The sequence below is a fragment of the Bos mutus genome, chromosome 9 (genome assembly GCF_027580195.1).
Source record: "Bos mutus isolate GX-2022 chromosome 9, NWIPB_WYAK_1.1, whole genome shotgun sequence".
NCBI lineage: Eukaryota > Metazoa > Chordata > Mammalia > Artiodactyla > Bovidae > Bos > Bos mutus.
In genome coordinates, this window is record NC_091625.1 from 71,092,295 (window position 1) to 71,119,195 (window position 26,901).

Sequence of the window (26,901 nt, forward strand, 5' to 3'; positions counted from 1 at the left end):
TTGTAGTATAGTGACTATCCTATTTACTTCCTATGACTGTTCATTTAATAATTTGGAGAGTTGGTGGGGAAGAAGATATCAGAATTTCCTTTTATGTAACTGGATAATCTTGGAAATCTGGAAAAAAGAGATAACAGAATCATATTTAGTAGGAAAACTGGTTTTGTTAAGTTTAGGAAAGTTTGGCATTGAAATAATCAGATACCATTAGCAAATTTGAACTCTAGGTTCAAATACACAGATTACTGAGCACTCTACTGTACATTTTTGAGAACCACTCAGAAATTTTTCATAGTTTGTGATAAATTTTTGCTTCAAGAGATGTAATAACTCTTTACAAAATAAAAAATAGAAAAATAATGATTAAGATGACAATTTAAGTAGTTTGGTCTAAATCTCTATAATAGCAATTTATGGCAACATTAATTAGTCCATGTTGTACCAATTTAAAATTTTAATTTCTTTTAAGTTCTAAATGTCAATGGTTTATTCTGGCCAATTACTATGATTTACTCTCTGTAAATGTCTTATTACAAGTCACAAACTTTACTGACTCATAAGCTAAGATAAGAAATTTAAGTAATGACTTTGTCCAAAGTTATATATTTACTTATTTGCTTGGACAAGGCACGATCAAATCTTGTGCAATTATTCTGGGGGGTAATTTGCTTGGTCAATGTTAATAATACTGTGAAAATTCCCTAAGAAAATAGAAAAAATATTGATATTAGTTATAAGGCCAGTGTTTCAGCCCACATCTGAGGATTAGATTCCATGACATTACTTCTTTCAGATTATATTTATGAAAAGTTTTAATGCAAGTAAGCATAATCCTTTTATTATACCATTCCATTATTTCAAAACCATGATTAAAATTCCCAGTGTGTCTTAGCATATGCTAGCACTTGGGATAGAGTTTTAAAAGGCTACAACTCTTAATATAAAGGAATTTAAAGTTTAGTAGAGGAGACAGACAAATAAAAAGATTATAGCATTATAGCATGTACTTTCCTAGAAAAGTGCGCAGGATGTTATGGGAAGCCGAGACATTATTCCCTTTCTCATTCTTGTTAGGAGTCATCTATATATTAATATTCTCATGAACATTCAAGTGTTGCAATATCCTGGTTTTGAGTCTCTTTTCAAGGGAGAGCTGTAACACATTTTTGGAGTTAATACATAGTCTACACATATGCACACAAGCCCTTAGGCATAATTTCTACTGATATGAAACATGACTTTAAATTCTTGCCAAACAATACTTCTGTAGTGTTTTTTTACTCGATGAGAACTGTTGTATTGAGTTCTGACAGCAATAAAGGTGTTTCATCAATCCATCTCATGAAGTAGTGGTACCCATCTAATGCAACCAACCAAACACTTTATAAAGTTTAATATTCTCATTTCATTTCCAAACACTCACTAAATACATGGTAGATATATATATATATATATATATATATATATATATTTAACATACACATTGTTGATTTTCTATGTAGGATAAAAAGTATGTGCCTTATTTAAGTAATTGGTATTCAACCTCCTATACTTATCTCATTTAAAATTCCTTTTTTTTCCTGCTCTCTACTATCAACTTTCAAGTCATTTTGTAGTGCCCTAGGTCATCTTATTTTGTGGATAAAAATCACTTAATACAAAAAGAAAAAAAAAAGGGGAAAAAGTGAATTGGTGCATGAGCTAAACATTTCCTTGATGGACAGTGCAAAAGACCTAAGGAATTTCCTTGATGATCCGTTTCATTTCCTAGCTATACAACTGAGAAAAAGATAGCCTTCCAAAGAATCCTTTGAGAAAGTCCTCATCTAACCTAATTGTGGGATTTCAATTTCAATTAAACTAGGACTTTTCTCCTCACAGTCTGAAATTGAGAGCGAGACTGGAATCTTTCTATTTCAGTGAAGGCTGTGAGCCAGCCAAATGGCCATGAAGGATAGGAAAATGGATAGAATAAAAATGCTGAATCTTCAAAAATTGTGTTACTACATGTTGAGATAAATATCATGTAGCAGAGGAAAGAGATAGGGTGTTTTTCAGATATTTAAAACTCAATTTACAGCCACTTGCTAATAGAAATAGACTGTAGAAAATGAACAGATTTTTTTCAGAGATCAAGATGCTAAAAGATATGTGAATTGTTAGATAATTGAAAGCTGAATGGTCATATTATATCCATATTTTGACTTGTGCAGTACTTAAAATGCTCCTGATTTGAATTTTTTTTTTCTTTCTCCTTCTCTCCCTTCTTTTGCCCCTCCCTCCCTTCCTTCCTTTCTCTTTTTTCTTCATTTTACTTTTTCAATCTGTTGAGATAATAAGAGAGTGGATGTATGTTTTCACCTGTGCCTCATGTCTGCCTCTATTTCATTTTTAAGCCTGGGGCAATACCCATCTACCCATCTGGAGGTTCCTGCCTGAAATAAAAAGTCTCATTGCTGAAGCTTCCTCTTAGAGTGTTAGAGGCGTTCCTATAATCTTTAGGTTTAATTCATTCTAACATATGCTGATTGGAGACCAACTAAAGTGAAATAAAACTGTTTTTGACCTTCATGTTTCTTTGCAACATTTTCAATTGAACTAAGAGAAAATGCAATAATAAATGGAATCAGCAAATAAGTTTTCTTACAAGGAGTTTACAAAGGTTTACTCAAACTCCTGAGAGGATCTGTGGCCTGTTGTTAGCCCCACAGTTAACTTTTCCAGGAGTCTGCTCCTGATTTTGACCCTTGCGAGCTACATTTCCCAGACTCTGTTGGCCAGCTTGTGGTTGGATTTGACCAGTTTGAGGCTCTAGTGGGAGACTAGAGGGTGGGAGAAGAGAGAAGCTAACTCTCTGACTTTGGTGGCATCCCAGCAATGACTGCTTCTCCTCCATGGCTCCAGCTCCTATCAGACTTACTTGCCATTGCTTGAGCTTCTTCTGAGTAATCGTGTCCCCTGGCTTTTATAATAGCATCTTCAATCTTTGTCTAAGCAGCCTAGAGATGGCAACGCATTCCTTTTTTGTTCTCAGGCTCTGGGTTTCCTTACTATCACGTATGTAACCAATTTTCTGCTTTAAAATCACCTGAACTATTTCTTTCTTCCTGGTTAGACCTTTTCTGATCTGTCTTATTTTTGTAAGTCATTGTTGAAAAAACATTCGAAGAGTTACAAATTTCAGGGGGAAAAAGGCTAGGTTATGCCAATAATACTGGCTGAATATTGCAAAAGGCACGAAATAAATCAATAGCTATTATTTCTATAAGAGAAAAAGCTAGTTGAATAGATTTATTTTCTTCCATAATTGAGTAACTTTTTGGATTTCTGTTGGTGTAATTTTATCCCATAGTTGCTGTCTCCCATATGGTTACTTAGAGAAAAGCTACTCAAAGCATAAAATTTGGAACTGAATGCCCAATTGGTTGTCTACAGCTTCCTGGGGACATTTTGGTCTCACTCATACCATTGGATATGTTGCATAAAAAATGGGTATTGACTGTTAGAAGAATTTGAGATGATCATATTTACTGTGAGTTTAGTTAAGTAAAGGAAAGAGAGAAGAGGAGAGAAGAAGGGAAGAGGGGGAAGAAAACCTACCTGAAATGCATGGTGTTGCTACAAACTGCTACTTTGGGCAAGTCATTTAACTCCTTTGAGCCTCAATTTAACAGAAAGGGATCTTCAAGCATTCAGATACTCCTCCATGAATAGTAGAACAATAAACTCATCTAGTTTAAACAATAAGGATCATTTATTATTGCAGATAGGAGAAGGCAATGGCACCCCACTCCAGTACTCTTGCCTGGAAAATCCCATGGGCGGAGGAGCCTGGTAGGCTGCAGTCCATGGGGTCGCTAAGGGTCAGGCACAACTGAGTGACTTCACTTTCACTTTTCACTTTTCACTTTCATGCATTGGAGAAGGAAATGGCAACCCACTTCAGTGTTCTTGCCTGGAGAATCCCAGGGACGGGGGAGCCTGGTGGACTGCCGTCGATGGGGTCGCACAGAGTAGGACACGACTGAAGTGACTAAGCAGCAGCAGCAGCAGCATTATTGCAAATGACAAAGGTTCTTAGGTGGAGCTTCTCCAAGTCATGCAGGAAGAAAGCTCATGTCATCTCCTGCTCCCTGCCTCCCAGTCAGGCTCCTTCCCCCCCTCTCTCTGTCATTCAGGACTTCCCTGTGGTCACAGAGTTCACAACAGCATCTGCACGTGAGACAAAACGAAGCAGAAGACAGCTTCTCTTCTTTGGTCTCTTTTTAAAGAATGCAAGACACTTTCCCAGAAGAATCCCAGGTGACTTCTAAGGTTGGAATGAATCACTCTGAAATTTGGACATATTTTAGAAATAATTGTAATTGTTATATTTTCTTATGAGTCTTAGGGAACAAGAATAATATAAAAGTTACGGATCAAAATCAAGTTTTAGATGATGTAGTGAGAAAAACAGTTCATAATTCTTATTTTAAACATGTTTGAGGGTTGATGCATAGAGAATGGTTTGGAACTTTTTCCCCTTAAGGAAAAAGTAATAATTACTAAAGTTTAATGAGCATTCATTATGTACCAGGAGGTTGTGTAAGTACTTTAATCTCACAGTTCATTATAATCACTCAATGAAGTAGGTGCTATTACTATCACCCCACTTTACAGATAAGATATTTAAGGTACAAAGTGGTTAAATCATTTTCCCACTGTTCCTCTCCTGGAAAATTTTACAGAAAGCTAGGATTTGAACTCAAAGGTTTTAACAGCAGAATCCCTGCCTCCCAAATCTACAGCAATGACAACACGCATTGTATTCGAAATTACCTGAACAAGAATCTTGGAACATTATGGGTTTTGCAACAGTTCTTTGCAGTTGCTTTGAAACATCATGATGATTGGCGGTTTTGTCTAAAAGGCTTTTGTTTTTAGCCTTTTAAAAAGTGAAGGTGTGTATATATATTTTCCTTCTCTACTATGTAACTTTGCATCCTCTCAAGTTGTTCATCAGCTCAGTGGTTCTCAAACTTTAATGTGTGCAAGAGTCACCTGGGGGTTTTATTAAATGCAGAAGCTGATTCTGGAAGAGGGGTGGGGTAGGGGGCTACCAGTGTGATGCTGTTGCTACTGGACGGAGGACCACAGACAGAGTAGAAAAGTATTAAGTGGTCATTCATAATGTGCTGGTGGACCGTATGTGCTGGAGCCAGTATCTACCAGCTTGTAAGAGCCAATTGTTAAATTTTCAGAAATACTGGAAGCTGGTTGTTAAGCACAGTCGTTATCAACAAATTGTATAAATGTCCAGTTAACATAACTGTCATCGTTCAGTTCAGTCGCTCAGTCATGTCCAACTTTTGTGACCCCTTGTCCTTCACCATCTCCCAGAGCTTGCGCAAACTCAAGTCCCTTGAGTTGGTGATGCCATCTCGTCCTCTGTTGTCCCCTTCTCCTCCTGCCTTCAATCTTTCCCAGTATCAGGGTCTTTTCTAATCAGTTGACTCTTCACACCAGGTGGCCAAAGTACTGGAGTTTCAGCTTCAGCATCAGTCCTTCCAATGAATATTCAGGATTCATTTCATTTAGGATTTATTGGTTTGATCTTCTTGTAGTCCAAGTGACTCTCAAGAGTCTTCTCCAACACCACAGTTCAAAAGCATCCGTTCTTTGGTGCTCAGCTTTCTTTATGGTCCAACTCTCACATTCATAAATGACTACTGGAAAAACCATAGCTTTAACTATATGGACATTTATCATAAAGTAATGTCTCTGCTTTTTAATATGCTGTCTAGGTTGGTCATAGATTTTTTCCAAGGAGTAAGCATCTTTTAATTTCATGGCTGAAGTCACCATCTGCAGTGATTTTGGAGCCCAAGAAAATAAAGTCTGTTACCATTTCCATTGTTTCTCCATCTTTTTGCCATGAAGTAATGGGACCGCATGCCATGATCTTATTTTTTTGAATGTTGAGTTTTAAGCCAGCTTTGTCACTCTCCTCTTTCATCTTCATCAAGAGGCTCTTCACTTTCTGCCATAAGGCTGGTATCATCTGCGTATCTGAGGTTATTGACATTTCTCCCAGCAATCAAACATAGCTGTAAACAAAGGCAATAAATATGCATAACTCACGTTTTGATAATCATTTTTCACCATTTCTCAATTACTGATGCTCTTGACATTTTTATGTTGACTGTGGAATTATTCTATAATGATGTGACACTCCTCACCTCTTCCCTTCTCTGCATTCAGTAATGTCACATGGAAAGCTTGAAATTGATCATGGTGGGGATACTGACACGGTGGAAACTGGGACATATTACATATCAGGGCTGTTTCCCCCAGAGAACCTGTTGTTAAAACATTTACCAGCATACCACTCTGGTAAATATTGCATTTACAGTTAGGATTACTGATTTTTAAAAAAAAAATCAAGTTGTCATTTCAAACCTGAAACTAGTTCACACGGAGATAAAATTTACAGCTTGCTGGAGCTTGCAGGTTGGGTGAGAGTGTGAGGGAGGAGGGTCTTTTGGTTTCAGATTGTGAGTTAGCGGGACGATAGTTCCTGAGAGTATGTGTCTGTGTTCTTACTTTGGGAAGGGGTAGACTTGTACTTCATTCTGTACTTGCCCTTCAAGTTAGTTATTCATGAGTGGGAAGAGGGCACAAGAAGAGTGATGTTGGACATGTTCTGTCTATGATCACCCAGAAGTTGCTACATGTCTGAAGTGTCAGCTTTCTCGATTGTTTGTAATAAGCACCCTGTCTTCACAGTCATTTGCTCTGTGTGGACCGGGCACAGTTTTATATTTTGCCTTTGGCAGCTGAGAGCTATTATGGGGGCCCACAACATCTGTTTCAACAACAGTGGGTCCCTGGTCAGAAAAACCAATTAAAAGAGAAGTCCAAAACAAAAGTCGTAACTTGTATGTTGTACGTCTACAGTAAACATGGTTACTGGAAAAAGAAAGAGAATCCTTTCATACGGCTGGGGTTATTTACAAAACTATGATGGGTGATGAAAGGGCTGAGCTGTGTTTTGAGTTGGAGGCTGCAGGAGAGGAAGCTAAGTGGCCAGCCTTCCTGATGTGAGATGCTTCGTAAAGGCTGCGCTAATCGGCAGGATCGTTCTCCAGCATGATCAATTGAATAACAACATATAATGGGCCTCCAAACATTTGCTCAGTCTTTCTGGTTCATTCTGCCATCAAATTTTCACTCATCAAGAGTACAAAGTGCCGGTGATTTCCTGGAAGGCTAACTAGCCTTTCCTAACCTGGCAGCATCAAGAGCGGTGATGTTTACATTGAGCTGATGAGTACTAGACAAAACATAGCGAAACATGGAACGGGGAACCTGTAAAAATTCCATCACTTTTTCTTTGTTTACTGCTTAAGAGGTGGTGGGAAAAAACTCAAAATCTCTCCTTTTTCCTCCTTTCATATCTGTAGGAACATGCTTCTTATTCTTTTATTACGAACAGAGACTCAGTAATGTTGAGAATGCTGTGTGTGTGCGTGTGTGTGTGTGTGTGTGCATGCGTGCACACACACCAGCTTTTCAGAGAAGTACAACTTTCTTCTTAAGATTTTGAGCTTTTAGAAGCAAACCAACAACTAATGCCAACGGGAGAGTTTTTAAAAAACAATCAGTAAATGTCCCAGCTATAAACATTTTCTTTCCTACCGGAGCTGAGGCAGGATTGGGTCATGCTGACAATTATGCCTAGTTGTATTTTAAGCCTCCTTAGCCCCACAGGACAGCTGCATGAGTGTGGGGACCCCTGGGGAGTACAGCCCACCTGGTTCTGTTCTTTTCCTCCCACTCAGATGAAATTTTTAGTTTTTTTTTTTTTTTAGTTGCTAAGAAGGCAACTACCCGTTTCCATTTCTGATTGCCTTTAGCCCAGATAGTTTTGAAACTGGTGATGCTTTACCCTAGTGGGTGTTTCTCACACTCATTTTGTGTTTAATGGTGTGAATCAGCATGACTTCGAGGCAGTGGCGCATACAGGGGTGTAGACTACAGCTACAGCTAAACTGCATGGGCTGAAATCCCCTTGAAACATTGATTTTTTGTTGTTGTTTTTAAACAATTGCTCATATAGAACTTCCTGTATGTCAGGCACGATTGGAGAACTTTCCAAATGTTAACTCGTTTAGCTTTCACAACCTGGGGAGAGTATTTTCATGGTGCTCCGCTTTTCAGGTGGGATCGCTGAGGTAGGGAAAGCTCGTGGGGCAAACTGATCCACAGCATGGGCTCTGGAGTGGCCTTGCCTGAGTTCGGATTTCAGATTTGCTGCTTTTTGGCTGTGTGTGACCTTAGGCAATGAAACAGTACATCTTATCCATCCCATCACCATTATGACATTCTTAGAGATATTTTTTAATACCAAGAGAATGGGAATGACACAGTCTCAGACTAAACAACAGTCTCGTAAATAGGATAGATTTGGTGTTTTAAACGAACTACTACGTTCTCCTTGTTTTGTAATGTACCAGTCAGGATTTCAGTGCGGTCTTGCACCAGTATGGACTGGTGTGTGGGAACCTATCTCACTATATCTTTGGCATATCACTGTTACTATAATTAATACTATAGCACGTAGAGAGTTGATCATTGCATTGTTATCATTATTGGACCAGTCTGCTAAAAAAAAAAAAAAGAGAGAGAGAAGGCAATATCCTTCAGACAAAGAAACACAAAAACGCACTGACACTTGTTTGGAAAGTAATAGTACATATTCCATAACCTCCCTAATATAGATGGAAAATTCTAAATTTAGTCAGCCCAGAAAGTACACATTCACACTGTAAATTATACCTCCCTTAATTTCTGGATACCACAGAGCATGTCTTTGAGCGAACACAGCGTATCTGGGATTCGAGGTGGTTCTGCTCTGTAGGTGTGTGCCAATCTGTAATGATCCATGGCTGCACTGTAATAGCCCAGCTGTCAGCCAACCAGAAAGCCGCAGAGACTCCCCTGGACATCTGAAAACGCTGCTGTGAGGGGAGGCCCTTCCTGGCCATTTGCCTTTCTTCCTGGGAAACAGGGCCAGTTTATTGCTGTCTTATTCTAAGGCCACAGAACTGTGGTCATCTATTCTTCTAATGGATCTTCCATAACATTTCTCACCAAGAATTACCAAATACTCTCAACCTTCATCAAAGAGTGTCTTTTCCCTCAGTCATCTTTCACCAACTAAAAACATGTCAAGATAGGAGGGAGATTGTAGAGCTTTTGTTTTTCTTTTAGGAATTGACTGGGATGCAGGACTTATCTCTTGGGCAAACATACTTAGCAACGGAGCTGACTTGATAGATGTTGCATGTTAAGTAAGTGGCATTTTTATTGTCTGATTTAGAAATTGTGAAAAACAGCAGATCATTTGTTGTTGTCATTCCTCTAATGTTTTTTAGGTTTTTTAAAATTAATTCTTTTTGGGAATTTCTTAGGTTGTGCATTTATTCATAGAGCCCTTTAAACGTATACATTGAAAGGAAATGAGTGGGTGGCTCTTAAGCTCCCACTGTGGACATAGATGGACATTAAAACAAATTCCGTTCATAGCTTAATATTAATGGAAAAATCAGTGCTTTTAAAAAGCATTTTATTTCCAAGATGTTTGCCTGCCAAAACTGAGTATGATTTAGTGTAGGTAATTCAGTTATGTGTAGAGGGAGTTAGGGGAAATGGTTTATCAGACTCACACTCCGGTAGTCTGAAACTTTTGGTTTGTGTGCTGTGAAAATGCGTTGGCAAGCATCGCGGTCAGAAACCATTCTGAGCTCCTCCGTGGATGGGTACACATTTTCCGTTTCTATGTTGAGTGTAGATAGTAGAGAATGCAGCAGTCATTTTAGATTCTCTTTAGTGTTTTACTTTTTACTTTTCCTGCAATTTATGAACACTTTTGTTTCATTTCTTTGTGAAGCTCAATAAAATACATTTAAATAGGAGGGCATTCTGGATCTTTCTTCAGGATCTTAGGTCACACAGGTTCCAGTGCTGGTCTATGATTACGGCTTTAGTTTTCTAAAGTTCTGTTTTACTTCTATTATTCTCAGTAGAGAAAATTCTAATCAAGGAGCAAACTGGAAAACCTGGATGGAATAATCTGAACAAAACACAAGATAGTAAATCAATGCATGTTCATAATTCCCTTCATAATTTTTGACACCAGGCGTGTTTTGAGTTTAGGATTATACGGCTTCATGGGAGAACTTAGAAACCAAACATTTCTGTAGCAGAACATTCATAAAATGTGAAATCAATAAAGATTGTGCTGTGCTTGGTCACTCAGTCGTATCTGACTCTTTGCGACCCCATGGACTGTAGCCTGCCAGGCTCCTCTGCCCATGGGATTCTCCAGGCAAGAATACTGGAGTGGGTTGCCATTTCCTTCTCCAGGGGATAATCCTGACCAATAATCACATTCCTTTCTGTGAACCTAGAGAACCAAACGTATAACAGACATGTGCATGCTAAGTTGCTTCAGTCGTATGTGACTCTTTTCGACCTTATGGACTACAGCCCTCCAGGCTCCTCTGTCCATGGGGCTTCTCCAGGTAAGAATACAGGAGCAGGTTGCCATAACCAACCCAGGGATTGAACCCAAGTCTCCCTCATTGCAAGTGGATTCTTTACCAGCTGAACTACCAGGGAAACCCCGATACTAATGACGTTGATACTTCTGCAACAAAACATGAATCCTTACAAAGTAGGATAAAGACCAAAACATCATGTTAGTTTGATCTAGTTTGCTGCCAATACTTATGAAAATTTTTCACTTTTCAGACTTCAAAAAAATTTTTGAATTTCAGACTTATAAATAAGGGATTATAGGCCTATATTAGAAAATTGATTGGGGTATAGATAGTGGAGATCAACATTAGTCTTCTTTACAGATTTTTATTTCTTACCAGGACATGATACGGGAAATCAGGCATGATACATACTCACTTGATTCTATAAAATTATCTTAAATTTTCAAATGAAATAAACATGGATAATATCCACTGATGCCTCTCCAAGTATAACTGACTATTTTAATTTCTGCTCCCATTATGCTACACAAATTCTTCCATTCAATAGGTATCTATTGAACTCATACTGGGTGCCAAGTACCTGAATTAGGTAAATGGGGATATAAAAATAAATATGTCACTTTCTTTATCACTGCCTTTATTAAACACATCACTGAAGTAAGGAAAAGAGGGATTATGCAAATGTTTGCTAAATTAGCAGGGAGATTTAAACTTAACTTCCTGAGAAGAGGCATTTAGACTGAAATCTGAAGGATGACGTGGCGCCAGCCAGGGTAAGGGAGAGGCAGTGTTCCAGAACATGAACATATGCAATAGACACTGATGGGAGAAACAATATAGGGATTGCCCCAAATCTAGGCAAGCTTGGAGTGCAGCACGCAGAGAGAGATGGAGAGTAGCTAGAGAGGTGGGTTAGGGGCCAGACAGGAGAGGGTCATAAGCCATATAAACGAGTTGGAATTCATTGGTTACCATGTTGATCTTCTCTACAAATGAGACGGTCTTTGAGTCATGGACCATATTCTGTTCTTTGTATCCCGGAGCTGATCACAATGACTAGCATGTTGTAAAACAATCTTTGTTGAAGGAAAGAAGGAAGGAAGGAGAGAACAGAGGAAGGGAACAAAGGAGAAAGGAACAGGAATGAATTTAAGAGTGGAAGACCAAACATAAACATTAAAGAAAACTTGAGTGTGAGACAGAGTGTCAACCGTTTTTAAAAGGAAGAGTGGTCGTCTCTAGACTAAGGATTCAGAATCTGGATTTTTAAATCAAACTTTAGCACATTCTGCATCTTCAGGCAATTATCTTTGCTCTCAGGACCTGTTTCCTCTTCTGCAAAATGAGATATTTCACATACCATCTCTAGCTCAGAAATTCAATAATTCTATAAAAAGAGCTTTCAAATGAGGGTGGGGGCAGCTTTCTGTTGTTCAGAGCACAATTGGGTGCAAATTGCAGTGTGATTCTTATGGATGCCACGTCATAAGGCAGGGATCACGGAAAGAGTCTGCTTTCAGAAAGGTATATGCCCACGTACAATCCAAATGTTTTGATTCATCTCTGATTGAATATTTATCCTGCTTCTAACAATATAGTTCGAAGAGCTATTTTTTTTCAAATTTATATTCAGTAACGCCCTCAACATTTCTTAAATTACTAGTGTCAGTTAAGACAAGAACAAAACAAGAAAGTTAAAAATACATTGTGTCTCTATGCCATTGCCACAAAAAATGAACGGCCAACTTGCCAACAAAGACTTTCTTTTCAGGGAAGATAATTTGCATGTGGGGCTTAATTCAAGTACTTTGAAAATGTGTCCAAGGAAACGTAGCAATTGAAATGATTATCAGAAACTGGTTGTATTTCATTCTAAATCACTATTTCCAAGACACTTTTGGTAAGCTAGAGGAGGATCAATGGAGAGTATTTGGAACCTACTCTTGTCCTTGATCATCCAGGAAACTTTTGATTATTCCCTAGTTTGGTCTGCGGTAACTTGATCTATTTCCTGTTTTGTTTGTCCAGTGTTTGTAGGTACAATTCACATTATTAGGCTTAGAACTGAGAAGACATATGGGCATCTATGTGTAAGGCAATGTTGGTATTTAGTAGATATTACAGCAAATGGTTTGGAAAACAAGGCTGGAAGTCAATGGAGCCAGTGGGCTAGAACATAATTTGTTTGAGTTGGGTTTTCCACGAAGAAAATGCAAGAGAAGAGGCCATATCAGTGACATTACAGGTGCATGCAAATCTCAATATCTTAGAGTTTATGATATTGTTGAAATAGTGAGCTACTGAGGCAAGAATAGAGAGGTTGAAATCAGTCACCTGTGAGGTCTTGACTCCAGTTTCATGATCTCAAGGAGTTTACTCCATCTCTCTGGCTCTCATTGTACTCGTCTATATGAGGAATGAATCAGACCACAAGAAGCTCAAGATGTTTCCATTTTAAGATTTTCAAGTCTTATTTCCTACAAATGCAGAAAGACGAATTTATTTACATATGAAAATTTTACCATAGTCTATTTTGCTTCTGAGATAAAAATCTTAGAGAGTCAAGCTTATCCAGATAAAAATATTTACACATTTTATTTAAGAAAAGACTGTCAATTTCAGTCAAAAAAGGTATAATAGCTTCTAGATGGTTAATTATCTTTTTACTTTGAGATAAGTTTCATGTACTTTTCCCAGTGAGTATGCTTTTAATCCCAAAGCCCAAATACGATAAATCAATCAATAATTACAAACATATTTAACTGTTTTCCTTCACACATACACACACACACACATTGTTGTGTGTGTGTATATATATAATATGTATATATGTAATTATATTTATATATTTATATTTGGTTCACTATTTGAAATATTTTTTACTGTTAAGAGTTTTACAAATACTTTATGGTTTAAGGAATAATGTTTTTCAGACACAAGTATAAAAAACAATGCTATTAATTTATGAGAAATGGAAAAGAGAGATTGGCACAATCTGGAGTTTCTAGGAAATTTAGGAATTCAGCATTCCCTAGAGCAAATTTCTACCTGTCCACATTCACACTTCACCAGAGACACATCATCCAAGTCTACTAGACTCAATTCAAGAGTAGAAGCATCAACATATCATGACAATATTAGTAGCAGTGAATTATTTTCTGATTTTGTTTGTTTGCTTGTTTCTACCCTGTACTTCTGGTGTAATCTTTTGCTTTGCATTGGGCTACTCCAGAGTAGGTGCATAGATTCCTATTCTATAAAATGAGAGGAAAATGGGATTCTGCCCACAAAAGAAAGTGGCTCTAAGAAGCAGTTCTGAAGTTTTCTTCATTCTCAGGGGAAGGCAGTACATAAACGTAACTTGTAATTAAAAATGCTGAGTTTCCATTGATGACCAAAAAAATGTATGTGCCTTTTAGTAAAAAATGCAAGTGCAAGAAAAGAGAAAAAGTATTAATACAAGAGTAAGAAGAACTGATCTGTAGGAGAGAAAAGAACAGGAGTCCTTTATTCGCTTTTCAGTATTGATCTGCTTGTTTTGTTTGTTTGCTTGTTTTTGAAGAACTGAAAATCAAACACTGAATTATTACCCTAGGGAATTTTTACATACTGACAGAAAGTCCACCTCCCTGTGGGATAGGCCTGTTCAGTGGCCTTACTACGGGATGTGAGTCTCTGGCTTGGAGGCTGCTGAACCTGGCAAGTAGTAACTATCAGCAGTTACCATCTGACAGTTATTCTGTGGCTTAAGAAAAAATGGCTTGTGGTCACAGTCCAATCCCTGCTGGACAGGTATCCACATCATAAGAAACCACCACTAAATCTGGCACCGAGATGGACTATTATTGGCAGCAAAGACAGAAGGGCCTGAATCAGCATTTAGACTTGAGAGCTCTGACCATCTAACCTGGTCACTCCGGGTCAGGGCTGAGGGAGGCAGGTCTGCGGGGTAAAATGGGAACAGAGAACAGCTCATTGCCTGGGAGCCTTTGACAGTCTACAGATAAAACGATTGTGCTGATTTCTAGACTTTCTTAGCTGGCACATTTTATGTGCTTAATTTCATAAAGACAAGGAAATCCCCTCTCCTTTTATAAGTAGTGTGATTTTTATCAGCCAGTTGAAAAATACAAGCAGATCCTACAGACACTATTACCATAGATTAGTGTATCTAAGCACTCACGATTGTTTTCAACATAGTCACTGTGCGGAGGGAGCTCATCTTTTTACAGAAGAGCAAAGTGATGATGAAGAAAAGCAAAGAAATCCATGCCCAATGTTTGCTCAGCCATGAAAGCGTGTCTTTCAGTGAGCTGGCAAATTCACGAGCAGTTCCTGCTGCCCATCTCAAGGGCAATAGAAGAGTCACGGTGGGTCTATTCAGAGAGCAGAATTCTCAAGGCCTTATTTTTCTTAAACTTGATGGCCTTATAGGCCCTGGTGTCTATTGCAGAGAAGTATAAATGGCTTATTCTTCCAGTAGGAGCTCCCTTTGCCTCCTCCACTTCTCCATATCTGTTTATTTTTAATCAACACACAGTTAAATACATCCCTGAATGGAGAAAGTGGACAGATGGATCAAAGGTGTTTCAAGGGCATTGCCACCAACATGTCAACAGTAGAATTTACCTGGCCCAAGGGGCCCAACAGTCATTAAACAGGGGAGCAGTCTGGGGTGCCAATGAACTCCCTGGCATTATAGTTAGCATTGACCCCAGTAGGGTGGGTGCACCTCCTGCTGGTCAGTAAATGAGGTAAATTTAATGGTAGCCTTTGAGGTGAACCAATGTTTTATTCCTTGGCCAAGGCTGAAAAACGTGGCTGGCTTGTAGGGAGCAGAGGGTGATATTTAGGAGTGTGGAGAGGCAGGCAAAATGCTCGTAAAGAGCTTGGAAAATGCTTATAAATGGGGCTGAGAAGAGAGGAGGCATTGGAAACAAAAGCAGGTTTTCCAAACCAAATCTCTGAGATGCAATTATATTTCTTTTTTTTTTTTTATTCTGGAGACAAGCTCTGGTTGAACTGTGTGGTGCAACTGCTAACAGCCTTTTGCCAGAAGGAGTCAAGAAAACATGGCAAAGAAATGTTTTTCTCCTTTAGGGAATATTGACTTTTCTCTTTCCTGTGACTGTGTTTTTTTTTTTTTTAACCCTACCTGGAAACAGTCATAGTTGTAATCATAACCAACTAAATGCATGCAAATGTATTAGCCTTGAAAGAACTTTCCATTAGCACATAGTGGAGTCGATGGAGTTAACACAGAATAATTAAAGTTTCATAAGGTTTCCCCTTTTCCTTCACACTGTATTTGCTTAATTGATTTGGATAGTCCTAACTTTTGGCATTTGACTTAGAGATGTTGTATCTGCTTTCACACTAAATCAAAGACAATTTTTTACTAAGTTTCAGTATTGTTTTGAAGCAAAGGGAACAGAATGCAATTGTAAACCAAAGAGGTAGGACTGACACGATGAAGGCAAATAGAATCTAATTACCAGCTTAAATGTAAATTATCATGATTGAGGGAAGAAGTTTATTTCCAATGGCTTGTGATGCTTAAAATATATTTACCTGTCTTTCCAAAACAAAAATATGATTTTCTTTACTTTTTCATCTTACTTAACTTTTGATTCTCGGAGTTTTTCATGTAAATGATTTTTAAACTGAAGGACATTATGGGGAAAGCCTCAGTAAACTTACAGTGCTTTCTCATTACCAAAATATATATTTGGGAAACATTGGAGCATCATTATCTAATGATGGTAATTTAAATTTTTGGTAATTTAAATTAGTCATGTGCAAAAGAACACTTGGCCTCTACTAACTACATAAATATTTCTTATTTTATCAGTCTATTTTCTCACAATAATGAAAGTAGAAGTCTTTACCACTTCTAAATCCTTCAACTTGAAGTGGGTTAGGAGTTGATACTGTTTATGTCAATAAAGCATCTGAAGAATACCACTTCTTTAAAAAAAAATTAGCCTGCTTCCTTAAGCCTCAAAAAAGCAGTGTGTTAAAGCTCTAATGCAGCAACGGTGAAGGTTTGGATTGTTTTTCCCCTTGGTGAACAGCAGACTGGGTTCTACCAGGGATGGTTCCCACAGTTAGCATTTTTATCTTCAAGGCCACGTGTGAAAGTCGGAAGTAAAAGCTCCAGACACCACCAGGGGGCGCCAAAGGACAGCAACTGTTTGCATAATAGGTTAAAGAGCATTGCAGAAAGAGTAGCCGAGAATGACCCCTAGATGGAAACTTGGATCCACCTTGGGCCATGGTGGAGAAGCTTCTTATTTGTGCAAAGTGTCTTCAGTCACTAGAGATAGAGGCGGCCATTGCAATGATCTGAAAAACTTCTGTATTTTATAAAGGACTCGACTGAGATCTAGAGAAATTAAGGAACGTGTTCCAAGTCCCCACTGGTGGGCTGTGGCAGAATTGGGACCTGTACTGGGATGAGAACTGAGGTGTCCAGATTGTTCCTTCAGAACTTCTTCAACTCTCCCATGCTATGTCCTCACAATGACGATGCTGCAAGGGAAGTTTAAACATTGCACTTGACCTGGTTCCACTGATCTTTGCAACACTTCGGAGGATGGAAAACCATCTTTTTTCCTGAACCTCCAGATTTAAATGAAAAGATATTAAGTTTTCCTTCCCTACCCTTTCTGTGTTCTATTTAGGGAAGTCATATTCCTACTGGAGTGTGTTCTAATTCTTTCCTCACTTTTTATCTCTACTTTTTCGTGAGGACCAGCTGCAGGATCTTTCTTACTTCTCTAGTCAGGACCCTGTTGGCTTCTTGTCAAAACTAACAAAATTTCTCATGCCAAAAAATACATTAGGAACTAATATTTGAAAATATATGAAAATGTCTCTGTTATAATGCATGCTAAAAACCCATTTTCAACTGATACACATCTCTCCAGATAAAAATCTATGTTCTTGCTTTATGATAGAGCCTCTGCTTTCTCCATAAACAACCAATTTCAGGCCCATATTCTGGATCGAGGTGAAAAGCCCACCGCATAGCATAATTGAATTAGAATCATAACGGAAAGCTTTTAGAGCATCTATTGATTTTAACATGCCTGGTCCATAGGCGACTTCAGCAAGTCTACTTCTTCCTAATTTGACAGCTGCTTTGCTCTGGCCAGAGCTCGGACTAATGAGGTTACAGCTGTCAGGGTTAATCAACACAGCCAAATATGAAGTAGGAATGGGTAGCTGGTTTCAGTTAATTTGTGCAAATGTACAGATTGGGTGGGCAATATTTACACTGGTGACTCAAAACAAACTTTCAGGAATGGAGCCAAGTATGATCTCACGTTTTCAGCTCTACCCAGGGGAGATAAGGCACAAATGACAGAAACAGGAGATGGCATACTAAAAAGTTCAGAGCTCCGAACTACCCATGAAAAGCCCATTTATCTCCAGCATATTTTCCTCTTAATTGAGGATCTAATTTAATTTCCAGTCCTTGAGTCTGGTCATTCCTGAACAAGTTCTCAAACCGTCCTGATGATTCAGCTTGGGATTTGTGCGTCTTTTCCCCTTGCCATGGGGCTTTATGTAAGAGCTCCCCCTCCCCCAACCTGTATTCTTGTGAGAGCATCCAGAGTGAGTCCCTAATGGCTGCACATCCATTTTGTTATGAAAACATCATTCTATTAATATAAATACAGGCTGCATTTGCCAGGGCTAACTAGAACAGGTGCAAAGTCTTCAGATGCTTGCTGGTACCGAGAAATGAAAAGGGTGGACAAACAATTTTCGGTGGTGGCAATGTTGGTGTCAATGTAACATTCATCTATGTTGCATTCCTTGATGTTCATGGAAGGTAGCCCAGGAAACTCAATATGACCCGCTTGTAGCGTGGTGAGGGAGGAAGGAGGAAGAGAAAGATAGTGATGACACGGTCTCTAGGATTCTGTTTATGCAAATACTCTCCTCTTGATCTGGGGCTTGCATGGGTTATGTATAGAGTGCCTCTGTCAAACCTCCTGCTGCGAGATACGGGATGCTGCCAACATAAATATTCTGCTGATGCTGAATTTAGAAAACAGCTTAAAGGCTCCTGATGTTTCTGTTCTTCCTCTTTTTTTTTTTTAATCTTATCCATGTGACTGCCACTGTGTTGCTTGTGGTTTCAAATTCACTTTGTAGTTTTCCAGGCCAGAGAAAGTCATTGCTGAAAGGCACATCTGGGCTCCTGTTCCTATCATTAGACTTATCTCAAGATTTCACTTGGTTTCATGGAGTGAAAGCTTTAAATGCATATGCCATTCATGGAATAGTCAATAACTAAGCAATAAATTCACTATGTTGTGAATCTTAAGTGTGGGATTTTACACTTTGGGGGAATCCATCCTCAGAAGTGAGTTCCTAAGGATATATGAGTGTGTCACACACATATACATACATACATAGATAAATGTATAAACACATATGCATAGAGTAGTTTGGGGTTAATTGTTGACATTTCCATCACGGGATTCTCTCCCACAGTGGTAGGCAGAATTCTAAGTTGACTCTTAGAATTCCTGATCTTTGGGGTACACACCCTCACCTTGAGTATGGGTAAGACCTGTGAAGTTCTTGTGGGTAAGAACTAACTCATTGGAAAAGACCCTGATGCTGGCAAAGATTGAAGGCAGGAGGAGAAGGGGACAAGAGAGGATGAGATGGTTGGATGGCATCACTGGCTTGATGGACAAGAGTTTGAGCAAGCTCTGGGAGCTGCTCATGGACAGGGAATCCTTGCGTACTGCAGTCCATGGGATCACAAAGGGTTGGACACAACTGACTGATTGAACTGAAGGCCTGTGAATTTGATGGAGTGTCAACTCTGGGATTATCTTTTGTTATGTGGCAGAGGGGAAAACATTTAAAAGATGTAGTTCAGGTTCTTAATCGGTTGACTTTAAATTAACTAAAAGAGAGATTATTTTAGTGATCTGACCTAATTAAGTGAGCCCTTTAAAAGAGGGATTGGAGCCCCCCCTGAGGTCAGAGATTCTCCTGCTGGCTTTCAAGGAATCAGCCACCGCTCAACCCCTGAGAGCTAGGTGGCAAGAACTACTGGGACCTGCTGGAGCTCAGACTGACCCCCAGCTCCTATCTAGAAAGAAGACAAGGACCTCAGCCCTACAGCAGCAAGGAACTGAATTCAGTCACAACCTTGTGAGCTTAGAAGATCCTGAGCCCTAAATGGGATCACAGCCCTGACATACACTTTGATTTTGGCCTGGTGAGGCCATGAGCAGAGAAATCAGTTAAGCTGTAAAATGATAAATGAGTGTTACTTGAAGCAGCTAAGTTTATGGTAATTTGTTGCACAGTGATAGAAAATAGGGCTTCCCAGGTGGCATTAGTGCTAAAGAACCTGCCTGCCAATGCAGGAGATCTAAGAGATGTGGGTTTGATCCCTGGGTTGGGAAGATTCCCCTGGAGGAGGGCATGGCAACCCACTCCCATATTATTGCCTTGAGAATCCCATGGACCGGAGCCTGGCAGGCTACTGTCTATAGGATCGCAGAGTCGGACACAAATGAAGCAACTTAGCACGCATGATAGAAAACAAATACACCCAAATTCAGTACAAATTGCACACAGACTTTGAACATCAACAGGACTGGCATTCTCAAGAAAGGGAAAAGTGTCCCCACACTGTGCAGGCCACAAATTACCTGCTACAAAGAACATCCAATTATGAATGGTGGCAGTGGTTGTTACATACTTCTCGTCAAACGTCTCATTTTCTTCTCTGCCTTAGGGTTAGGAGTTACTCTTTCATTTCTCAGAAGGGAGAGGAGCTTGTTTGAATTCCGATTGAAGGTTTCAAAACACAACATCATAATCAAGATGCATCATAGTTTTGTTATGGGATTAAATAATTATTCATGAGGACTCCTAGCTTTTTCTCTGTGCTGCCTTCCAAGAACAGTGTGGCTCATCTCTAGACTGATCTTTCAGCTTTATGATAAAGAGTCAGAAGAAAAGGGAAAGGAGAAGATGGCAAGAGACACACACAGCAGGGAATTTTGTTTGAGGGAATTTGTCAAGTCAGGGACCAGACCATGAAACCGAGAATCCCATCCCCTGGTCCAAGAGGCACTGTCTAGAGTGTAGTGGGATTAGTAAACAACTTTTAATTAACTACATTAAACAAGGATATAGATGGCAGACAAAAAGGGAGATTTTAAAGAGATATTCTCTGTTTGGCAACCCATCGTGGTATTAAAAACTGAAATAAATGACTGAAAAATTTTTGAAGTGACTTTTGTGAACTATTCTTTGAACTGTGATACCACTCAAAGTCTGGACCGTGGAGATCAGAGGTTTGTAAACATAAATTGGGCACAACACCCTGAGCGCTTATGACATTCCTGGCATTGGGCCCTTATGATCATGACAAGATGTATAAGCTGCAGGTCCTTAAGGTATGGCACATGGAACTCTGCTCAATGTCATGTGGCAGCCTGGATGGGAGGGAAGTTTGGGGGAGAATGGATACATGTGTATATATGGCTGAATCCTTTCACTGTTCACCTGAAACTATCACAAAATTGTTAATCGGTGGGTAGTGGTTTAGTCGCTAAATCATGTCTAACTTTTGTAACCCCATGGACCTAGCCCACTAGGCTCCTCTGTGCATGGGATTTCCCAGGCAAGAAGACTGGAGTGAGTTGCCATTTCCTCCTCCAGAGGATCTTCCTGACCCAGGAATCGAATCTGCGTCTCCCATGTCTCATGCATTGGCAGGCAGATTCTTTATGGACTGAGCCAACAGGGAAGCTGGTTAATTGGTGCTCCAATACAAAATAAGAAGTTTAAAAGTGAAAAAAAAAAAAAAAAACAGTAAAAAAAGATGCAGGTCCTGCTTTAATGTTTCTGATGTCGTGGGAGGTCATATCAAGAGAGTCCCCCTTCACTGGTTTTTGCTAAGAGCAGCAGAAGGATGGATTCAGACACTCCCACAGGCTCCAGCATAGTCTCCCCCAGCCACACTCTGGGGTCAACGTGCATAGGCCTGCAGCTCACGCAGGTCCAACTTGTACACCTGAGCAGAAGTGATACAGAAGAACTACCCAACATTTTCTTTACTACAATGAATCGTTGATGTTCTCAGTCCTGATTCCATCCCATGATTTCCAAGCCCAGTGTAATTACTATTAATCTAAATTGTATACAGGGATGCAAAACTTTGAGGAGAAAGGAGAGAGCATGGTTTATATATGTAGTTATTTTTAAATAAGTCACCAGCATGCAAAGCTTGGCTAGAGACATATGAAAATGGAAAGTTGCTCATTCTTTTGAGAATGAATGTTAACAAAACCACAGCTTGTGGGCCAAACCCAACCTGGATACTACTTTTGTAAATAAAGTTTTATTGGAACCAAGCCATGTTCATTTGGTGACACAGTGCTATGGCTGTCTCTTTTTTACATTCAAGTACAGTTGATTTACAATGTTGTGGTAGTTTCAGGTGTACAGCACAGTGATGCAGTTATTCAAATATATTTATACCTACTTTTTCAGATTCTTTTCCCTTATAGATTATTACAAAATATTGAGTATAGTTCCCTGAGCTATACAGTATGTCCTTGTTGGTTATCTATTTTATATATAGTTCTATGTATATGTTAATCCCAAACTCCTAATTTATCCTTCCCCACTTTCTCCTTTGGTAACCAAAAGTTTGTTTTCTATGTCTGTGGCTCTATTTCTGTTTTGTTAATAAGTTCATTTGCATCTATTTCTTTCTTTTTTAAGACTCCACAAATAAGCAATTTTATATGACATTGGTCTTTTTCTGTCTGGCTTACTTCACTTAGTATGATTATCTCAAGTCGATCCACGGTGCTGCAAATGGGATTTTTTCATTCTTTTTTTATGACTGAGTGATATTCATGCTATAATGGCAGAGGTGAGTAGTTGAAACACAGATCATCTAGCAAAGCCTAAAGTATTTCTACTAGTTCCTTTACAGGAAAGTTTGCTGACCTTTATTTTAGAAAGACATCTCTTATTTTTCCTGCCATGAAAAACAATAGGAAAAAATCTTTGTGGTAAAAGAGTATAGTCATTTAGGAAGATTTAGGGAAAGAAGACGTTTACGTGGATCAATTTGGAAAATGTCTAACTCTGAAAAAATAATCAACAGTAACCATGCTTTCTTATAACTAAGCTAAGTATTCTGCAAGCATTGCTCTATTGGATCCCATAATAGCTCTATCAGGTCATATTATTCCCATTTTACAGATAAAAAAGCTGAAGCTGGGGTGGGACAAGGAATGGTAAAGGATTGTTGCATCTGGGATACAAACTCATATATTCATGTCTGTTTGAATCCAGAGCCTGTGAGCTGAACATCATGCTACCATAAAGTGTCAAGGCAATAAATACTGGTATCTCCAATACAGGCAGCCAAGAGAGAAGAAAATCTTCCTATTTTTAATCCAAATGCATATCTTGGGATTAAAAATGAGTAATATAAAAATAGTGTAGAGTAAAAAGACTCATTTCACTCACTAAACGTGCCCTTAACAATATAACAGCTTTTCAGTATGTCTTGTCTGAAGCTTCCTATTTTTATTCCCTGTCTTTGAGGAGTAAAAGCCATTCATTGATGCAATAAACATTTACTGAGTATTTACTGTGGCAAGGTGCCTGACAGCCATTGAAGACAATCCTTTTCTCCAAATGAATTGATGTTTACTCACATTAACTTCTGTTTCCACCTTCAGGACAAGAAGATGGGACTTGCCAAATGGACATATTTGTTAGGCAAAAACTTCCAGCTACAAAAAGGAAGATATCTTTTGGAGGCCAATTTAGTAAGGTTCATGTGTCAAGGAGTCTCCTCTTTCACGTGTTAGCCTCCTCCACCCAACCTAGGAGGTCAAGGTGAAGTTCTCAGTGAATGCTCCTGGAATTGAATAGGATTGGTTTGCCTGGGAATAAAACAAGGCTTTTGTTACTAAGGTTTGGAAAAAGTCTTTGAATGCCATTGAAAACCAGGGATCAGGGAATACAAATTATAATTTATTTTTATTGTTTTGCATTCCAAGATTGCAACTGGTCCCTGAAAACATATTTAGAGTAGTCATTTTCATGGGAGTGAGGTAGGTGGTTTTACCTCCCAGGGGATATTTGAAAATGTCTGCAGACTTTGTCACATGCCCAGGGAGAGGGCTACTGGCATCTAGTGAGTAGAGACCAGAAATGCTACATCCTACAACACACAGGATGGCCCCCAGCAGAGAATTATCTAGCTGATAATAGGGCAGAGGTTAAGAAATTGCAGCTTAGAGGTTTTTTGCTTTGGAGGGCCCTAGAACACTTCTCCAGTTTAATAGTCACATAGAGTGAAAGTAAAAGTCGATCCGTTGTGTCCAACTCTCTGCAACCCCAGGGACTACACAATCCATGAAATTCTCCAGGCCAGAATACTGGAGTGGGTAGCCGTTCCCTTCTCCAGTGGATTTTCCTGATCCAGGAATTGAACTGGGGTCTGCTGTATTGCAGGTGGATTCTTTACCAATTGAGCTATGAGAGAAGCCCACATAGACAGAAGGAGAGATCAATTCTAGTTTGCTTAAGAAGATGCTTATATAACAGCAGACTCTAGCCCATTAATGGTGTTACTACCACTGACTTATTTGTTGAGATAGAATGAGTTTTCAGATCCATCTACTGTATATTTTTAATAGCTTGGAACTTATCGTTAGACTCATCTTCCTCTCTTAGGGTTGGTTTAACAAAGTACTACAAATGGATGGCTGAAACAACAGAGATGTGTGGTCCACAGTTCTGGAGGCTGAAAGTTCAGGATCACAGCATTAGCAGATCACAGCAGCCCTTTCTAAGCCTGTTCTGTGCTTGTCTCTGAGCTTCGGTGGAGTGCTGGTCATCTTTGACTTCTGCGGCACCCTGATCTCTGCCTCTACTTCACGTGGCATTCTCCCTGTGTGTGTGTCTGTGGCCAGTTTCCTCTTTTTATAAGGACACTGGTCATGCTGGATTAAAGCTCATCCTAATGACCTTATTTTAACTTGATGACCTCTGTAAAACACTCTATTACCAAATAAGGTCACGTTCTGAGGCACGGGGAGTTAGGACGCCAATCTTTCTTTTTTTTTGGTGGGGTAACAATTCAACCTGTATAGCACCATAGGCCAGCCGTATTTTTTTTTTTTCCTGTGTTGTTCAGGGTCAAACTGTAATATATTTTATTTATCCATTCACAGATGGACACTTGGATTGTTTTTACCTTTGGCAATTGAGAATAATGCTTGATGTGGTCAGCCGTATTTTAGAAATAGCCAGTTCGGTTGTTATGCATGTCCAAACTTACTGAGTGTCCACTTGCCTTTTGAGACTCAAGAAAGGCAGATGTTTCGAGGAGATCCAGTGGGAGAGACTAAAAGATGATTCCATGGTCAAATGGTACAATTAAGATGAAAAGGAATCATCATTCAGTCCACTCATGGCACCTTTCTTTACCACAATAAGTGATTTTTTAAAAGCTCCATGTAAGATGTATGGCGAAACCAATACAATATTGTAAAGTAATTAACCTCCAATTAAAATAAATAAATTAAAAATAAATAAATAAAAGCTCCATGTAAAAAGCAACGTCTAGTATACAAGCGATAAAGAAGAGGTTTGATTGTAGAAAAGCTGTATTTCTCCTGAAACTGAATCTGAGCAATTTCATCTGTGCTTAAAGAGAGCCGGAGCCAGGCAGACTTGCTGCCCTCATCACCCACTTTCCTAAATGGTGTCCCCGCAGCTTGCGGTCCCCTTCGGTGGTCAGCAAGAGGCTTCAAGAAAAGAGCACAATGTGCTCACTGCCACCCTGAAGCGACTAGCCCAAATTACCTGTGACCTTTCCCAGGAGTGGGAGCAGTAAAACCTTCTGGAAAGAGGGAGCGATAAAGAAATTTCGACTTCATTCTTTCATGGGTTTGCTCATAGGAATGTTTATGGGTGAGACACTAAGAATAAACCCAGTTATTGAAGAGGGAGCTGGGAAGTTGACAAGCATGGCTAAACTCAGCAGAGAAATTTGATGAGGAAATTAGATGCTGTGTAGATGGTGTGTAGTGATTAGTCTTCTGAAAGCCAGGATTATTATATAAGTAAGTGGGGGAAGGGCAGTTTATTGTGTCCGGCAGATCCCGTTTATACAGGTATTCTTCCAGCTAATTAGACCCATCATGCTGCCTTTGTACGTAAATTTCTCACAGACCCTTTTCCATGGTGTACTTTAGTGAGGTGAAACACCAAACGTGGCATATTCCCTTTCAAAAGTAGATCTCAGAAAAACTAAGATTAGTGAAAATGTACAGCTAAAATCTATTCCTATAATAAGTAAGCCAAAGCATTTAAACTTTGTATATGCATTATTAATTAAGCCAATGCATTTTAAACTTTATGTATTTGTTGATACTTGGATTTGAGTGTTCCTATGGCAATGAAGAATGCTGGTCCTATAAACATATAATACAGAGGAAAAGAGATACATTAAAAACCCTCCTCAAAACAGCATTTAAAAGTCTTATTCTGTGACTTCTATCCCAACCAGCACAGACAGAAAGCTAACCCTCGAAATCCTCAATCCTCATATAATTGTTCATTCTGAAAGGCTTTTCTAATTTTGCTTTTATTCAGTCCATCTAATGAGATAATACATAACAAGCTTACCTCTCACAGTACCTGGCACATAATAAATGCTCAATAAATTGGATTATCCTCTCCTCATTTTAATTCCGGTCGTCACCCCGGCTCCCAGTCCTGTGATCACACTCAGAGAGCAAAGATACCATTTGTTGGCGAGAAATGGTGTAAAAACTCGCCTCTGGGCTGTGCACACGGGGTGGCTGTGCTGGGGCTTTGCTCAGCACCCTCTGCACTGTCACAGGCGGCCAGACCAGCTGCAGATTAAATGGCTTGTTTAAACTGCGGTAAACAAATTTTATATGTGGATTTCTTTGACAGCCATTATGACCCTTTTGTGGGAAAAACTCAACCTTAGCAAAGTAAAAATTCAAGTGACTGCAAATGTGGTCCATGTTTCAGATTGTGCAGACAGATTTTTCTGTCCCAAGTTGCAAGATGCAGGGAGAAAGCATTTTCCTGCCTAACATCAAGCATGAAACTAGCAAAAAAACTTCTTGAGGTGTCTCCTAAAACTGTTTCATCTTGAATTTTTTTTAATTATGCATTTCATCTGACCATGTAGTTATTGCTTTAAATGAACTACAGCTAATCCTCTGTATCTGGGGGTTCCTTCATTCAGAAATTCCACGCAGCCAAATGTTTGAAAAAAAATTCCAGGAGTCCCCAAAAG

The 26,901-nt window shown here is 39.1% G+C and overlaps 1 long non-coding RNA gene across 1 annotated transcript; it reads right to left on the reverse strand.

Moving 5' to 3' along the window:
• LOC138989231 (uncharacterized) lies at positions 1 to 26,416 on the reverse strand. The gene is made up of 4 exons (XR_011465477.1): positions 26,256 to 26,416; positions 12,879 to 13,021; positions 3,601 to 6,086; positions 1 to 117 (listed from the first exon to the last, which is right to left on the reverse strand). It is a non-coding gene; the product is annotated as an uncharacterized lncRNA (long non-coding RNA).
• Between the last annotated feature and the right edge of the window lie 485 nt (positions 26,417 to 26,901).